Source organism: Eurosta solidaginis, chromosome 3 (genome assembly GCF_040869045.1).
Source record: "Eurosta solidaginis isolate ZX-2024a chromosome 3, ASM4086904v1, whole genome shotgun sequence".
NCBI classification, from domain to species: Eukaryota; Metazoa; Arthropoda; class Insecta; order Diptera; family Tephritidae; genus Eurosta; species Eurosta solidaginis.
Genome location: NC_090321.1, coordinates 190,794,989 through 190,813,334, shown reverse-complemented (window position 1 = coordinate 190,813,334; position 18,346 = coordinate 190,794,989). Strand labels below are relative to the sequence as shown.

The window sequence follows — 18,346 nt, the reverse complement described above, 5'->3', positions numbered from 1 at the left end:
AAATAATGTCCAAAAAATCGGATGTCGTCACAACTGGAAGAGCCATCTAGCTTTATGGATCTATTAATGTGTAAACTTTGAGCTGGATATTACAAAAACGGAGCAGTCCATTGTCCTCAATGAACTACCTAATGAAATTGTTGTGTTTTTTAATTTTTATAAACAATAAAAATTTGTTAGTCGCCAAATGCATGAAAGAAAATCAGTAGAGGCTATACATCGCAAATTTGTACGTGTTTCTTCAATTTTATGTAGAAAGTGGGTGATGAGGCTAACGATGTTTTCGGCTGACTCAAATGGGTGAAGGCTTTCGCAAAAATTGGTTAAGGCTATCGAAAAACAAGTAAAAGCTGTCTAAGTTTAGATGTAATCGAATATTAAATATTCGGCTGAGAGCTCTTAACCGATTTTAGCCACTTTTTTATTAGAAATATTGCTTTTTCTAAAAAAAAAAAAAATAAGTCTACCAAGTTTTTTCACGATACGCAAATTCTTCTTCCAAGTTATCGCTCCCGAGACGAAGAGGAATGATTACTCAAATAGGTGGCATTGCAACGCGCATTTTAGCAGTTTCGATACGTTACTATGCCGCTGGAACAAATGCTGGACAACAAAAACAGCAAGGTAAGCAAATGAAATAGAAAACAGCACACATAAATGTACACAGCAATAAAGAGCGCATACTACTTAAACATATACACACATATATATAGAAGGCAACAGAGAATAGGAGATACAGAGGTGTACAGTGCATATTACTTAAAGCACCGTCACATAAGCCATTTTTCGTATAGATGCGTTTAACACAATCTTTGCATTATGAGCACGTATTTTTATGAAGAACGGCAGATCAAGCAAAGCATAAGAAAAAGAATTTTACATTTGATTTTTGCCATATTTTGGTTCTTTTCTAAAAATTTTCACAGCTAAAAACTGAAATTTAAAAAATGAATACAACACAAAATATGTTGGCATTATTTTTCTGGTATGAAGGTAATGTTTATAATACACAGTGCGTTGCCCAATTTTGTATGTGAATGGCTCGGTCATTAAATACTCATAGAAAGCAACAGTGAATATGAGATGCAGAGATGTGCACAGCAATAAAGAGCTCATATTACTTAGTAACTAATCAAAAACGCAGTTTGCGAAAAGGCTAGACCCTGGGAGAAATAAGCGAACGAGGCAACTGAGAGTATAAAAGCAGCGCAAGCTGAGGAATAGTCAATCTGTTTAATTTTAACACGCTATAAGAGAAGCACGGGAATAAATTGAATTGTGAAGATCTACTAACATAGAAGGGCTGTTGATAAAGAGCATTTTACATGCCAAACATTTTCGTTTATTTTTCCGAAAACTTAGTGGTTTGGACGATAACAGGAGGCGCAGAATCATCAAGAGTCGCCTAAAATTCGCTAAAATACACTCTTAAAGCTTAACGTCGTAAAAATAAGTTATTTTTAGCAAGGATATAGCTTATTATGTTCGTTTGACGTGGGTGTGGGCCTCATCCGATTTCCTCCATTTTTGACACACAAAAAAGTGCGATTTTCAAATCTTGAGAAAATTGTGCAAATTATGCGATCAAAGCCACTATCAAAGGAAATGCTTTCAAAATCAGGTACTTAAATGACTGAGGACTTCAAAATCACTTCTATTGTATTGATATTATTAGTTACGTAATTGGGAATTGGAAATATTAATAATCCACTACTTCCCTTCAGCTAATCGATATTAGCAATTGTCGGCATTGTTAATTTAGTGGCTTTGTTTCGAATTGAAATTTAATTGATGCTTATGCATTAGTGAGATTAGAGTAAGGAGATGCATTCACACAAGCCTGATTGAAATAGTAAAGCAGAAAATGGCAGATAATTTAATTGTTGTGCTTGCGATTTCAATTGATAACATACATATTTACATTAAAACAGATAGAAGGAATGCATTTGGTCGTATGTAATTTATGCTTTAATCATATAATTGCATTCACCTACTTGTCAACCATATTAAGTGCTAACAAATTCCCTGAATTAGCTTGAATGTTAAATTTAAATACTTCTAATTTAATTTTTCTTAACCAGGTGCAACTTAGATGTATACCTACTAAACTTAACTTATGTACAAATGTATACAATTACCAGTTTGTTTATTAATATTTGTAATTAATAATCCTAATTCAATTAAGAACTCTTATCAAGCTTGTTTAGTGCTTCAATTAAGTCATTTATAATAAGTTATGCAATACTTTTAAGTTCTCTTGGGTATTCACATTTACAAGCATATATTAATATTTGCATACAAATTTATCTTCATGAACATATACAGCAGTGAACCGAAAAATAGCAGTGTAAATTTTTATCAAATTTCGACCATTGAATTCTTGTTCCTTTGTATTCGATAATTTAAGAAAAAACCTTTCCGAATTTTGTAACTGAATCTATGCAAAGCCGGCTCAAAACCGTTTTCGAAAAAATGCGAAATTTTATGAAAATTTCGAACATTTTTTTTTTTGAGTTTTCTGAATTTTTTTTAGAACGCACTTTAGTAGCTCTGTAAATTTTATTCTTACAAGGTGCAAGTTTCTTGAAAATTGCAATGACTTTTGAAAATTTTTAACGTAGGGTCTTTCAGATTTTTTTGCAAATGAAAAATATAATATAAAAACACTTTTAATGGAAGAAAATCTGAGATAAACTTTGAAAAAAAAAAAAAAAATTGTCAAAAAATCCATGCAAGTCTTGAGATAATTACAACTTTAACGTTGTTAAACTTAAATTGATTACTGCATACTCAATACTTGGAAATTTGCGTAAAATATTCCCGAATTTCGAATTATTTCGAAAACGTGGTTTGCATAGTTTTAGTAACGAGATTTATGGTAGTAAAATTATTATTACGTTATCACAAACGAAAAAAAAAAATAATAAAACAAGTAAGGGCGGGACATATACGCAAGCATTTGGTGAAAATGGAAGCTTCTATCTGAGAAAGTGAGAAAAATATGACAAATGAACGTCGTTTCTGAAAAATAGTTTTATACCCCACATATATGCTTTAGTGGTCCGATCCGGTCGGTTCCCAAAAATGTCCAATCAGGCACCGAAATATACCTGCTAACCATATTTTATCAAGATATCTCAATAATTGAGGGACTAGTTTCCATACAAACAGACAGACGTACACACTCACATGGCTGAATCAACCAAGATCCCCATCCTGCTCATTTTTGTATACTTATTGGTGAGTATATCTCTCTCCCTTTACCAACAAAATGGTATACCATTTAATTTTCAAGTTTGAAAAGTTTAAAAACTAAAATTTAATTGATAAAATTAGATAAAAAATTTCCACTGCAATTTTTCTGTTCGCTGCTGTAGATACTCGTATAAATTTAAAAATTATCTAATACATAAAAATACACATATATTTGTATACGTATGTACATGCTAGTTTTCATCGGGGGTGATTAGAGAGGTTCTGACCTCAAAAACTCAAAAAGAGTTCATTACGTCTCCCGTTATTCTACAAATTTTTGCTATTGTAATTTTATACTGCGGCGGCCGCAAGGTATGGTGGTAGCGTGCTCCGCCTAGCACACCAAGGGTCCCGGGCAAGGTAAGATTAAAAAATTTAGAAAAGGTTTTTTTTTTAATTAAAAAGAGTTTTTCCAATTGAGGTCGCCCATCGGAAGGGATGTGGCAAACACTCCTAGTGTATTTTTGCCATGAAAAGCTTCGCAGTGATCTGCGTTGTATGCCCCGTCCCGCCAATTTGTAGGGCAAATTAAAAGGAGCACGACGCAAATTGGGAGAGATGCTCGGCCTGAATCCCCTCGGAGGTAAATCATATTATATATATTTTTTTAATTCTATATTGCAGACCAGGTTTTAAGTTACGCTTTTAGTGATTGCAAGAGGAAAATAAATCGTAAAAAAACGTTCTATTTAACTTTGTTAAAAACTTCGTTTCACTGAAATGTTTGCAATTACAATTTGGGTTTATTTTATTCGTTGAAATATTTTGCACTATGATATTTGCAAGCCTTCCTAAAAATTTCTTTGTTCTGTTATGACTGACCAAATCAGTAATATGGCTTACGTGCTTTCCTGACCTGCATTTACACACAAAAAATGCCTCACAATTGCCCTATCATGGTGTGATTCTCCAAACTTTTTGTGAGTGAAAGGTAAACCGTTATAGAACAAAGAAAAAATCATAAAAATATCAAAACGGTAGTGCGCATATATATAATTCTAAAAGAGACTTTTTGGGCCATTATAAGTTTTCTAACATTTCCTTTTTTCGTATGAATTATTTATTTGAAGCAATTTTTAATTTTATAATTTATTTAATGATTTGGGAAACATTTTAAACAACGTGACATCAGGACGGACAAGGCGACAGCTGTTTCGATTATTCCTTGTAAATATCTTCAAATCCTTTTCTCCAGGAGTGGGATTTGAACCCGCACTCCTACGATGGTTGAAGTGTTACAAACGCATTCAGCCACGTCATGCCTTAGTTGTTGTAAACTTTATCCCAATTGCCACAGTACATACTTTGTATGTAGTCATGTGTTTGATATATGCTTTTTGTTGGCGGTTTCAATTAAACTGGTATTTTGCTTTTGTTCTATTTATAAAACTACAAAGAATTAATTTTTCTTGAAAAATTTTCAAGACTTGCAAGTGCAATATTAATAAACCTGTAAAAAACAGTACTACCGTTGTCCTGCTCAAGAATTTGGTTTGCAAACATTTGAAAAGTTGTCCGCCTATATCTCTATACCATCATCGTCTACATTTCCATTTCTGCGTATTATTCCTCTTCTTTCCTTTGTCAGCATTCCGTTCCCATTCTACTTTTCTTTCCCACTCCCAAACCCATTTCCACTCCACTCTCACCTCACTTCAACTCCACTTGAACTTCCAACCCAACTTAAATCTAACTCCCACTTCCACTCGCACTACCTGTCCCACTTAAATTTTTTTATAAATGTTACCTCTGTACCAAATTATGCATGGCTCCATAAAATAATCAGGAAGATGTAGCGAACTAAATATTTCTTAATAGGGCGCATGACAGAGCCAGAAAATTACCGGATGATATCGAAAATTTTGAACATTTTTGTAAGATCGGTTGTTTACTTCGAATGCCCATATCCATTATCAAGCCTCTTCGGTGAATAAATTTTCAAACTTGAAATTGCGGGTTTTGTTCTGCTATAAAGACCCGAACACATTCGACTTTTGTGTTGTTTTGGCGATGGAGTCACTTTAAAAGTTCAGAGTTTTCCTGCCACAATGGTCGTTAAAAAAAATAAAACAATTTTTTTTAGTTCAAGGAAGAAAACAGTTTGTAAATCGCATAAAACTAATTGAAAACTTAATAAATTTGAGCAAAACTGGATGGCTGCAAAGAAGTGAACTGACAACGGCAGATAAACGCAAGTTTTTCAATTCCTTTTGCGTTACATTGGCATTTTCTTTGATTTGCCTGTAGAGTACTAACATAGCAACGAAAACGTGAGTGTTCAAGGTCAGCTGTTGATGAAGCGCAAGGGCCAAAACGATGAAAAATTCGAATATGTTTGAGCATTAAATATTTTTTGAACGGAGTTAGCAGCTTTTATCACGGAGTCGACGATGATCCATTTTTATCATTCGCAAAAACTAAAACTTAAATATTTTTATATTAAATTTAATTTTCAGTTTCCAAATTTCATCGCTTAACGCTCAAACGCCACTTGAACTTTGCGCAAAAGTACATAAATTTTGCACATAAAACGTACGAAGTGCACGCTATTTCGCTATTTGGTACACAAACAAAGGTAAGGTGATGCGCAACACGAAATGTGCCACTAAAAGAATAAGTTAGAAGAAAATAGAATTTAATTTGAAATTAAAATGAACATATCATACAAATGCTAGGATATAATAAAGGATGGACAAGCAACATTTTATCAACAACAAACAAGCAATTTGTTGCAATTTTTAGAGTTATTACGTGACCATTAAAGAGTAAATTGGATACAAAGAACTAACAGCAATTCGCATTAAAGCTTAACTTTTAGTCTCATAAGATACAACATAAATGTATCCTGCAATAATGTTGACACCAAACTCACAATTGCAAATGCTGAGAGGCAGGACGATACTTGAACTTTTTAAAGTTGCAGGTATTCGCCGATTTGGCGACTTATGGCAAAACTTAGTTTTATCATCTTTTACGTATGTAGTATTTCTTCGAGTCTATTGTTTTTTTTTTTATATATATTTTTTTTTAATATTTTGTAAACTTATTTTTTATTGCGCACAAGATGAGCTTTTTCGCGCTTAAAAAGTTTAAATGAAGCTGCAACAGCATTTGAGCAAACTAAAAGTCAAAGTGCCAACGCAAGATTGTAGCGAAAAGAGATGAAAGAACAACAAAGTTTAAAGGATTCCATAAGTGTTGTACGAAACTGCTGCAAAATTTCAAAGTAAGCGGGTAAGTTTAATTCGAAAGCACACAAAAGAAGAGCAAGAAAGAGTTGCACACTCGCTGAGTTAGGTTGTGAAAACTTTCCCACAGATACTTCAACTGCATAGTTGCATTTAGCTGAGAAAAACTTTTGAGCGGCTTAAGCTATTCGCGATATAGCAACAACACAAGAAAGTTGCAAGAATACACAATGAAATGTGAACGTCATCTTTTTGTTTTAACTGATAAGTTTTTTGCTAGCAGGCAACACTCTTTGCAGTCACTTTTGGGCAGTATTCTCATAATTTATTACGCAATCGTTTAACACCGCTAAATTTATGTGATCTATTAAATGAATGCTGCTGTGTGTGTGCAAAGGTGAGTAGGGAATGTATGTTGCTAAAAAGTTTAAACTGAACTGATTCGTATGAATTGTGTTACGAAAATGTTAAACTACCAAAGTGCAGCGATTTTTGCAATTTGAAGTAAGAAGTCCACAACTCAAGTCCCAGGAAAACCAACATCAAGATATTAAGAAAAAAAGTTTTCTCAGTTAGATAAAACAAATATCTTAGCGGGGTCGCCCCACGGCAGTGGTATGGAAAACACTTCGAGTGTACGTATCTATTAAAATATCTCAATGAAAATATGTCTTTCTTTCAGCTGTTGCTGTTGTAGTTGTAGCGATAAAGCCACTCACCGAAAGTTTTAAAGAGCGAAATCGATGCTGATGGTCCTTTGCCGTTAACAGATCCGGTACGTTTAAATAACATGCACCATCAAGGTACAAGCCAGACCATTTAGGGAACGGTTTAATATGTCCACATTGCACCTTCTAGGCCATTCCGCCCCCTTCCCATAGTTCCATGAGGAACTTTGGGTCGCCATAGCCTCGCTTGCTTGCCTCGTTAACAGAATTCGCCACGGGTACGTAAAGTTGACAATTGGGTTGGAGAAGCGAAAAATTGCGCTGCTGAGCACTTGAGAGGGTTTCTTTACACAACCCCTTGAAACCATTGCGTATTTAGTTCCTCGTCGCTTACGACAGACATAGCTGCATTGAGTATGTTTCAAGCCCCCTAACCCGTTCGGATTCTTCATAAAATATGTAGATCCAGTCTCGCCGATTTGCAGGAAAAATTACAGAGGAATATGGCGCATAAGGCATTTAAAAGATTTGAGCTGCACCAGAAAGCTTATTATGGGATTTTCAATAATTTACAACACAGGGTGCCACAGGAGGAGGACGCTTTACAATACGTCTTCAAAATTTATAAAATAAAACCGCTAAAATTTAACTCCTTAAGTATAAATTGAAGGAACCACATGGAATTTGGCTAACAAAGACGTATCTAAGCATTAAACCAAATAAAATAATTATTTTGATGAAGGAGCGTCATCGGTCATCTAAATAGCTACGTTTACAATCTCTACAAAACTCAACGGACCAGTTGACTTCGGTTAAAATATAGTATTCCTATAAAAGTCAAAAATCCATAATACATATACAGGGGGTCGCAATAATAGGGTGCTTCAAAACGTATCTTAAAATTTAACATATCTTTGAAAATTTAAAGAACCAAATATTTTATAGTTAACTGACTAGAAATGATTGAATTGTGTTCAATAAAGTTGTATTTTAGCAAGAGATAAAGCAACCAATAAGCTAGGTGCCGTGGTGCTTTAGGTGTCTATGATAGGGTCATTGAAAAGCAAACCGCAGGACTCTTGGCAGAAGTAATATGTAGTGGCGCTTGTAGCCGAATTAACATTCCTTCCTCACATTAACTATATTTCTACTTGACAGACTATTTTTTTTTTTTTGCATAAGATTAATAGAATGCAAATTCTTCGATCATAAGCTTCCAATCAAAATTTTGGGTTGAATTTTAGTACAACTATATCTACATTTTTTTATATACCTGCCATACCTATGCTATTATTATTAATTAAGACCATGTTATTTATATCTACTATATCTGCTTTATCTTTATTATTTTGTTCTATGATTATAGTTCTTATTTAGTTATATGTACATATCTACATGCGAATATATTTCAAATTACTTTACCTTATTCAGGTTAAATTCTAATTAGAAGTACCGAAAGTCTAATTACTTTCATATCGAAAAATTCGAACTTCCGGTTTTGTCATTTGCTAATCTAGGAATTGCCACTTGTTGTAAACAATATTATTGTTTACACTGACATTTATCATTAAGTCTTTTTAAGATCTTGAAAATCACGCCACTCGCGATGATTAAGCAAGAACAAAAAAATCCCGCAAGTTGCGGTAAGCCAAGCTTAAGAACGCGGTGGCTCGGCCCCTTTTAGTTTGATCTTTCAAAGAGTGAATATCTCATATTTAAAATTCGAGCTTCGATGCCGTGCGAAATTTCTGAGTCTAAAGTGTGACTTCCGTGGCTTTTTCAAAATCGAAAGCTAAACTTAAAAGTCGCTTCGAAATGTTCGCGGTAATCGAAATAAAATAATTTATAAAATTAGCGATATTTTGATCAACAAAATTAATTATAATACATTAAAATTTTCAAAAATGGAAAGGTTTCCCGTAATCCGCATGCAGTTTTATAATCCTCTGAGGACAAGTTCCTGTGAATATTTTCCCTCATTTCATCTTTACTTTGGTTGCGGCATATTCCCTAGTGCATAAAACAGTGAAGTTCGCCAAGTTTTTACTTAGCTTTGAAAAAAAAAAACTAAATTTTTTGAACATGAAATATTGTTCTTATTTCTAAAACTTTTGATTAAAATTTTAATCTTGTTTTCTTAGAAAGAAAAGAAAATTCTGTAATTCTTAATTTTTGCTGAATGTGGAAAAATAAGTATATTTATCTACCTAATTATAAAGCGTTCATACACATATAAGTGTCTATACCTGATCTCTCATAAAGAAGAGGAAGCAGTAATAAAGTAGTGATTTTTTTAGGAGAAAAATTAATAAAACCAAATTTTGAATTCCTCTTGCAAAAGAAAAAAATAATTAGAAAATACATATTAAATCATTAGCTTCTAAAATTTGTGTTAAAAATCATTAAAAACTAAAAATACATAAAATAAGGTGAAATAAAATATGTATACCTAAATATTCACAAAGTATACACATATAAATATGTATACTAGCGCATACCTATATCAGTGAGAGAATTTTCAGTGTGTAACTAGTATTTTGATTAGAGAAAAAAGAAAATACATAAAAATGGAATTTAATTTTTAAGTGTATTAAATATAAATAGAATTACGATAAATTTGATTAATTAAGTGGTTAGTGTTCCCTACCTTAACTTTGCATTATTAAATGTTCGATAAAGTGTGATTCAAAAGAAAATCGCATGCGATTTTTCGAATGCGGTACAATTCTCATAGAATCGGTACAGTTTCACCTCATATTGATTTTTAATAAATTATGTAGTTCGAAGGCTACACAGGAAAGGGAAATAAATAATTTTTTTTTTTGTTTTTGTTTAACACATAAACCGAAAACAACAAGTTTATATGTTAATAATTTTCGATTTCCAGCATACATTTTGTTCCAGGTCCTCTGCTGAAAGATCTTTCAACGTTGGAGCCGTAAGTGGTGAGTTAACTTTGTTTTTGTTATTTCTCTCACTTTTTATACTCAGTTGAGCAGAGCTCACAGAGTATATTAAGTTTGATTGGATAACGGTTGGTTGTACATATATAAAGGAATCGAGATAGATATAGACTTCCATATATCAAAATAATCAGGATCGAAAACAAATTTGATTGAGCCATGTCCGTCCGTCCGTCCGTCCGTCCGTCCGTTAACACGATAACTTGAGTAAATTTTGAGGTATCTTGATGAAATTTGGTATGTAGGTTCCTGAGCACTCATCTCAGATCGCTATTTAAAATGAACGATATCGAACTATAACCACGCCCACTTTTTCGATATCGAAAATTTCGAAAAACCGAAAAAGTGCGATAATTCATTACAAAAGACCGATAAAGCGACGAAGCTTGGTAGATGAGTTGAACTTATGACGCAAAATATAAAATTAGTAAAATTTTGGACAATGGGCGTGGCACCGCCCACTTTTTAAAGAAGGTAATTTAAAACTTCTGCAAGCTATAATTTGGCATTCGTTGAAGATATCATGATGAAATTTGGCAGGAACGTTACTCTTATTACTCTCATTAATACCTTTAATTTGATACCCATATCGTACAAACTCATTCTAGAGTCACCCCTGGTCCACCTTTATGGCGATATCTCGAAAAGGCGTACACCTATAGAACTAAGCCCCACACCCTTTTAAAATACTCATTAACACCTTTCTTTTGATACCCATATTGTACAAACAAATTCTAGGGTCACCCCTGCTCCACCTTTATGGCGATATCTCGAAACGGCGTCCACCTATGGAACTAAGGAATACTCCCTTTTAAAATACTCATTATCACCTTTCTTTTGATGCCCATATTGTACAAACAAATTCTAGGGTCACCCCTGGTCCACCTTTATGGCGATATCTCGAAAAGGCGTACACCTATAGAACTAAGCCCCACACCCTTTTAAAATACTCATTAACACCTTTCTTTTGATACCCATATTGTACAAACAAATTCTAGGGTCACCCCTGCTCCACCTTTATGGCGATATCTCGAAACGGCGTCCACCTATGGAACTAAGGATTACTCCCTTTTAAAATACTCATTAACACCTTTCATTTGATACCCATATCGTACAAACGCATTCTAGAGTCACCCCTGGTCCATCTTTACGGCGATATCTCGAAAAGGCGTCCATCTATAGAACTTAGGTCCACGCCCTTTTAAAATACTCATTAATACCTTTCATTTGATACCCATATCGTACAAACGCATTCTAGAGTCACCCCTGGTCCACCTTTGTGGCGATATTCCGAAAAGGTGTCCACCTATAGAACTAAGCCCCACACCCTTTTAAAATACTCATTAACACCTTTCTTTTGATACCCATATTGTACAAACAAATTCTAGGGTCACCCCTGGTCCACCTTTATGGCGATATCTCGAAACGGCGTCCACCTATGGAACTAAGGATTACCCCCTTTTAAAATACTCATTAATACCTTTAATTTGATATCCATATCGTACAAACGCATTCTAGAGTCACCCCTGGTCCACATTTATGGCGATATTTCGAAAAGGCGATCACCTATAGAACTAAGGCCCACTCCCTTTTAAAATACTCATTAACACCATTTGTTTGATGCCCGTATTGTACAAATAAATTCTAGGGTCAACCCTGGTCCACCTTTATGGCGATATCTCGAAACGGCGTCCACCTATGGAACTAAGGATTACTCCCTTTTAAAATACTCATTAACACCTTTCATTTGATACCCATATCGTACAAACGCATTCTAGAGTCACCCCTGGTCCATCTTTACGGCGATATCTCGAAAAGGCGTCCATCTATAGAACTTAGGTCCACGCCCTTTTAAAATACTCATTAACACCTTTAATTTCATACCCATATCGTACAAACACTTTCTAGAGTCACCCCTGGTCCACCTTTATGGCGATATCCCGAAATGGCGTCCACCTATAGAACTATGGCCCACTCCCTTTTAAAATATCCTCTAATACCTTCTATTTGAAGCCCATGTCATACAAACACATTCCAGAGTTTCCCTCGGTTCATTTTCATACATGGTTATTTTCCCTTATGTTGTCACCATAGCTCTCAACTGAGTATGTAATGTTCGGTTACACCCGAACTTAACCTTCCTTACTTGTTTTTTTTTGGTTACGCTGTGTTAGTATGGTGAGCGCATAATATACACATTACCTATTCATTTCTCTTTTCGCATAATTTTTCTAACTTAGATAAAGTTGGTATTGCCATATTCGTACAAAAGAGTACCAAAATACCTTTTTTTTTGCTCGCGATTTTAATCATGCAAAGTAATAATCAAACAACTACATTAGACAGAAAAATGCTTAAATACGTAAGTTTGTAAATTATGATATTTTCTTTTATTCTTTTGTATAGAAGATTATATTAAAAAACAAATTAAAAAAAAAATGAAAATGTTTAAATCATATTAGTTAAAAAAAAAAACATTCATAGGTTTATGCAACCGAATTAGCCCGTAAAATATATATATTTTTTTGATCAGAATTCTAAATCTGTGTACTAGTGTCAAAAGGCAATTTTTTTTCGATAATTTTAAAATGCTTATTTCTAAAGAATTTTTGATTATTAGTTGCAACATAAGCTTTTATTTCAAAATAGCGAAGCCTTTCACTTAGGATTAATTATGGTTGAATTTAAGTTTTTGGTTTATTTAATAAATATTTTCAATTTCAAAATGACTTGCTAAACTTTTATTTTCTGTTTCCTTGGCCTGATATTAGATAAGTATGGTAAGTGTTAGGGATTTCCCTTTTTATTTTTTTTTGTTTTTGGTTATCATATGGAAATCAAGGTAGGGAGTAGAGGTTTACGCCGATCACTTTATCGGCGGCGGCGGCGTACGCTTTATTATATACCGGCGGCGGCGGCGTGAGCGGCGCGACGACGTACGCCGGTGTTCTTCCTTTTCTTGATTTTTCTATTTAAAAAAAAAAATACTTAGGAAAGGTTTTGTTTGTATGTATTTAAGGAAATTAACGTTTGGGCCATTTCGGAAAGATCCTAGGTTTTTGCCCCAAAATCTCGAAGATCGTTCAAGAATTTTCAGGAGTAGTTATTTGCGGAGGGATCGTCCCTCGTTCACTTACTCCAGAGAGGCTTCGAACCTAACCCCGGTCTTTGGAATTGGTACTGCTGCGCCTGCTGAAGAGAAATGGAGATACATAAAATGGTCACACTTTTGTCTGTATATCTGGTGCAAAGCTTAGTTTCACCTGGGGTTAACTCCTAATAATCTTCGCAAACACAATTTCTTTAAATCATTTGTGGCTCCTTGGCGGTCACGCAAAAAGGCGACTTACGGTTGCTATTAATGGTCTAATACTCAGGACTCTCGTGGCACATGGCGCCTCCAGTTTTTTCGGCTGTGTTTAGGAGCTATAATTCCCGATGTGCGAATAGTAGCATTCCCGACCACCAGTCGCTACCACTCCTCCTGCCCTCACACCTTATGCCAGTACAGAAGCTATAGGACTGGGACTTCGAACACATACCTTCGTCGACGTCACTTTCCTAGAAGCTCTAGGTGTAGCTCCGAAGACTTTATAACGGATGTTTTTGTCCAGAGAAACACCTTGAAACGTTAGGGAGTGACTATTCGGCCATGGATGCTACCCTCGAAATCATAAGCAGTCTAAGTGGATGTCATTGCGTAACTCATGGGTGAAAATCGTATAATTCTCGGCGCATCTATATAATTAAAATTTTACAAGGACCCTGGATAAAATTCTTTAAAAAATCGGCACCTTTTTTGGGTAATTTGCTTTTTTTAACAACCTGAGAACAATTTGAACACATGTTCGCCTTACGTCATTTTATTTGAATTCATTATTCATTATTAATGTTTTGAAAAAAAAAATATGCAAACTGAGCATATAAATTTAATATATAACTTTTCTTTTGGTGTTTTGTTTTAATAACTTGGTAAATTGGGTGATGCAAAGGCGGTGTTAAGCTGACAGCGAAAGCGCGTGTTTTTTTTTAAATAACTTTTGAACGGTTAGAAAGAGTTAAATTTCGCAATTAGTTTCTTATAACTGGCAGTGATGCGCATCCCTTGATACCATTTTCAATCATATACGACAAATTTTCGACATGAACAATAAATGGCCTAAACAGTCTTAAACGAGTAGAAAATATAGAAACGCGTCGGACGCCGCAGCCGCCGCGCCGATATTTTTGACATTCGGCGGCGGCGTGCGAAAAACGACCGAAATCGGCGGCTTATATCTCTAGTAGGGAGGCCGATTGTTGCAACAACATCATGCAACATGACCCATACTGAAACCAATGCGACATCAAGACATGTAAGCCAATGTAGGTATCCGATTTCCTTTAGGTATCATAAGTAATCATAAGTTGAAGCATATGTTATCATGGGCGCTTTGAGCGAACACACAGTTTTCTTGATGCGTTGAAAATATGTTTCTGTCAGTTGAGTGATAGAACAGCGAAAAGAGCCAACTGCCAAAAGAGATGATTATCCTTTAATTTTAAGGCAATGAGCTTCTTTAATTATATTTCGCACTTCATTATAATATTAAAAGAAAAGATTTGATTCATCACCAACACTTTAAAATGCCAAAGAACTGTAAAATACGTATAGTTGAGTAGAGCAAAAATACTCAACGATGCGTTGAGAAAGCTATCACTCAACAATTTTCAGTATTGAGTTTTGAATATGGATATAATAGATATTATGTGTAGATTTACTCTCAAAATTCTATGTATGTTATCCACTAACCAAAATTCGTATAATACTTTTACAATACATAAAATAGCTTCCTTTATACCCACCATGAACGCAGCAACTCTTATTATAACCTTTTACACCTTTGTGTTGTACTCTAATAAAGTTTCACGAACTTACCTGTAAAGAAAATAAATTAGAAAAAGAACACAAATTAATAACGACTTCGCAAACGTGTAAAACATCTTTAGTAGTTAACTATCAATATACTTATGTTGTTAATGATTCATAAAATAGTGCTAAAAACTTGTCTTTATATGCCATCATTCGTAATGGTGGAAATGGTTGACTTGACTTGACTCGACAATCTCGAGTACAGACATGAAAAGGGCGTAACAAACGTTCATGGAATAGTCAACCATTCAATAAAAACATGTAGAAACAAGCTCAGCCCTAAAGATCTAGTGAAGCAGATGTACATCTAAATATATATGTACATACATACGTAGCAGCAATATATATGTATGTACCTTACACCGATGCCGCAGCGCTGCCATTATCACTTTTAGCACCTAACGAAATACGGATGGCAATCGCTGGATGGTTCATGAATGAACAAGCAAAAATGTATCTATACATACATATGTATGTACATACAAAGGTATTCATGTGGGGATGCAAGCGTTCGACGTACATGTGTGAATGGGTCAATAAAAAGGCGTTATTTACACTATATTTGTAAAACGTCACCATAGTGACACACATTCCATATGAAAACTGTCACATAAACGTAAACTGTTATGTATGTGTGTTCCCACCTTGCCTTCGTATATGTAGGAATGAGTTAAAAACGACATCACTTCGACTTTTTTGTGATGAAGTCGTAAGCGAAAAGATATCAGAACGAGGTCTACTCCCCCAGCGTGTTAGGGGGCTTAGAATATAACTGCGGTAGGTATGCCTGTCATAAGAGGGGACTAAAATATCAAATTGATTCAAGGGGTTGTGTAGCGCAACCCTTTCGAGGGGTTGGCAGCGCAAGATATGGCTTCTCCAACAAAATTGTCAACCTCACCTACCCGTGGCGAATCCTGTTTCTTTAACAGCCGAGGCTTTGGCGACCCCAAGTTCCTCATGGATCTAGGGGTGGGAGGGCGGTATGGCCTAGAAGGTTTCACGTGGTCATATCAAATCATTCCCGAGATGGTCGGGCTAGTACTTTAATGATGATTGTTACCGGAACGGACCGGATCTGCCTCCGGCAAAGGACCATCAACATCGATAACACTTCCCAAGGCCTTCGAGGAGTGTCCTTATCTCTAACCCAATAACAAAAACAACTACTGTTACGCTTGATATATACGAGCATTTTTTCTCACTGTATGAGGGAATCTTAAATGTAAGGGTAAGGTGTAAAGTGTAAGCGTAAGCGTAAGCCGATGACTCATTGTTACAAGGGGATAACAAACCGATTACCACTCTCCGTTCGTTTAGGAGTTGGGTCGCATATCTCGATGCAAGGCCAGCCTCAATTTTGAAACTACAAACAACTCTTATTAAAATTCTACATATTCAAACCCCCTTCTCACCCAAAGTTCTCTACGCAACCAGTATAACGCAATAAAGGCAACTAGACTGGAGCCCAGTCATAGTATCTGCTTCATCACCAAATTATCCGAAAGTACAGCGTCTGAGCAAATCTGCTAGCACATTGCTGGCAGCACTTAGGTGAAGGAAAAAGAAAGGCCGCTGACGACATATAAAAATATATAATCTTTTTTTTAAACAATTTAAGTCTAGTATCATTAAAATCGCTATGATTTTGGGGTCTTTAAAATTGGTTAGCTAACAAAATCCAAAAAAAATTATTTTGAAACCGGTTTACATCCACTGAAATAAAATTTATTATTTAAAATTTATTATTTGACGCGTGAAGATTTTTTTCTACAAAACCTCTGGAGGAAGAAATTCAAAAACGCTAGTGGCGAACCTGTAAATTGGCTAAGGATATGTTGGATGCGATTTATAAAAAGTGAACCCCATAAAATGTTGGAAGCAGGTTTAAGGAGGGCTATAAAACCACCGTGGGGTAGATGCAGCAGGTTCCGGTGGAACCATCGCACGCAGTGCGCTTAACTTTCTGTAGGCTTGCGATATTGTTATTCTTACTAATAGTTTCCTACCACAATAAAGAGCCATACGTCATCACTAGCCACTGTCACATACAGCCATATTACAATTTGTGGGCCAAGATACCATTTCTTACCGAACATCGACTTGCAGGCATATACAGCGATACAAGCCTTATGCGCCAGTTCTTCGATGAACGCTTTCTAGTTGGGTTTTAAATAATTGTTAGTCCCATACATTTGATACTACTGCATTGGGTTAATTGATGGCCTAATTCATAGGTGGGTAATTTTTAATTTCTCGTGAAGAATAGTAGAGCCGTCTTCTCCGGATTAGGTCTAAGGCCACATCCCTGTGCTCACCTACTAAGTTTTGGCATCGCTCTTCAATGATTTCACTCATCACTGAAAGGAATGCAAGCGAAAGGAGTATCGCCACATCGTCAGCGTACGCCACAATATTCACGAATTTTTTTTCGAGTTTTGCTATGAACATACTTTAGTAAAATTTTCTTTGAGAGAAGAACATTTTAAAATACTTCCATTTGTTGTCAAAAGTTGAATGAGGTAAACAAACTTCCACCAGAATATGCGAACAGTTGCGGAATATTCTTTAGCCTGTGCCTCAATAAATGAGATCAGGGGGACTCGTAAAAATAAAATTAATAATACGAATTAAAATTTAAATCCAACTAGAAGACAAACCCAAATGAAATTTTTATACATATATTTTTTTACTTAGTCAATTCTCTCATTATCAAACAAATATATATCAAAAATAAATTACAAAACAAACTCCAAGTTAAACGCTTTTTAAATTATTACAAAAAATATGAAATTTTCTGGTATTTGAGAAAAAGACATTGCGGTTCATTCACATATGTAGGTATGTATGAGGGTATATTCATATCACACACTTAGATCCAAATTGTTTTTACCGCAAAAACGCGGAAAACGGACTGCCTCTGCTGTATGCCCCAAATTAACTTTTATTATACTCAGCGTGCTTTGCACACAGAGTATATTAACTTTGATTGGATAACGGTTGGTTGTACAGGTATAAAGGAATCGAGATAGATATACACTTCCATATATCAAAATCATCAGTATCAAAAAAAAAATTCTGCAGAGAGGTTGCCTTTACTATAAGGAATGCTTTGAAGAAAAATTAGCGAAATCGGTTAAGGACCATGCCCACTTTTATATAAAAGATTTTTAAAAGGAAATTGGACGAATAAAATAAGCTATATCTTTGCAAAAAAAGGAATTTATATGAATGGTATTTCATTTCCCAAGTGGGTTTATAACAATAAATAGGAAAAACTTCAAATTTAAAAAAATGGGCGTGGCACTGCCCCTTGTATGACTAAGCAATTTTCTATATTTCGGGAGCAATAACTCGAAG

General features: G+C 35.0%; 1 protein-coding gene across 8 annotated transcripts in view; it reads right to left on the bottom strand.

Annotated features, from left to right (window-relative positions):
* Sema2a (Semaphorin 2a) overlaps nt 1-18,346 on the bottom strand; it is a 387,211-nt gene that overhangs the window by 205,143 nt on the left and 163,722 nt on the right. The gene's annotated exons all lie outside the window — the stretch shown is intronic.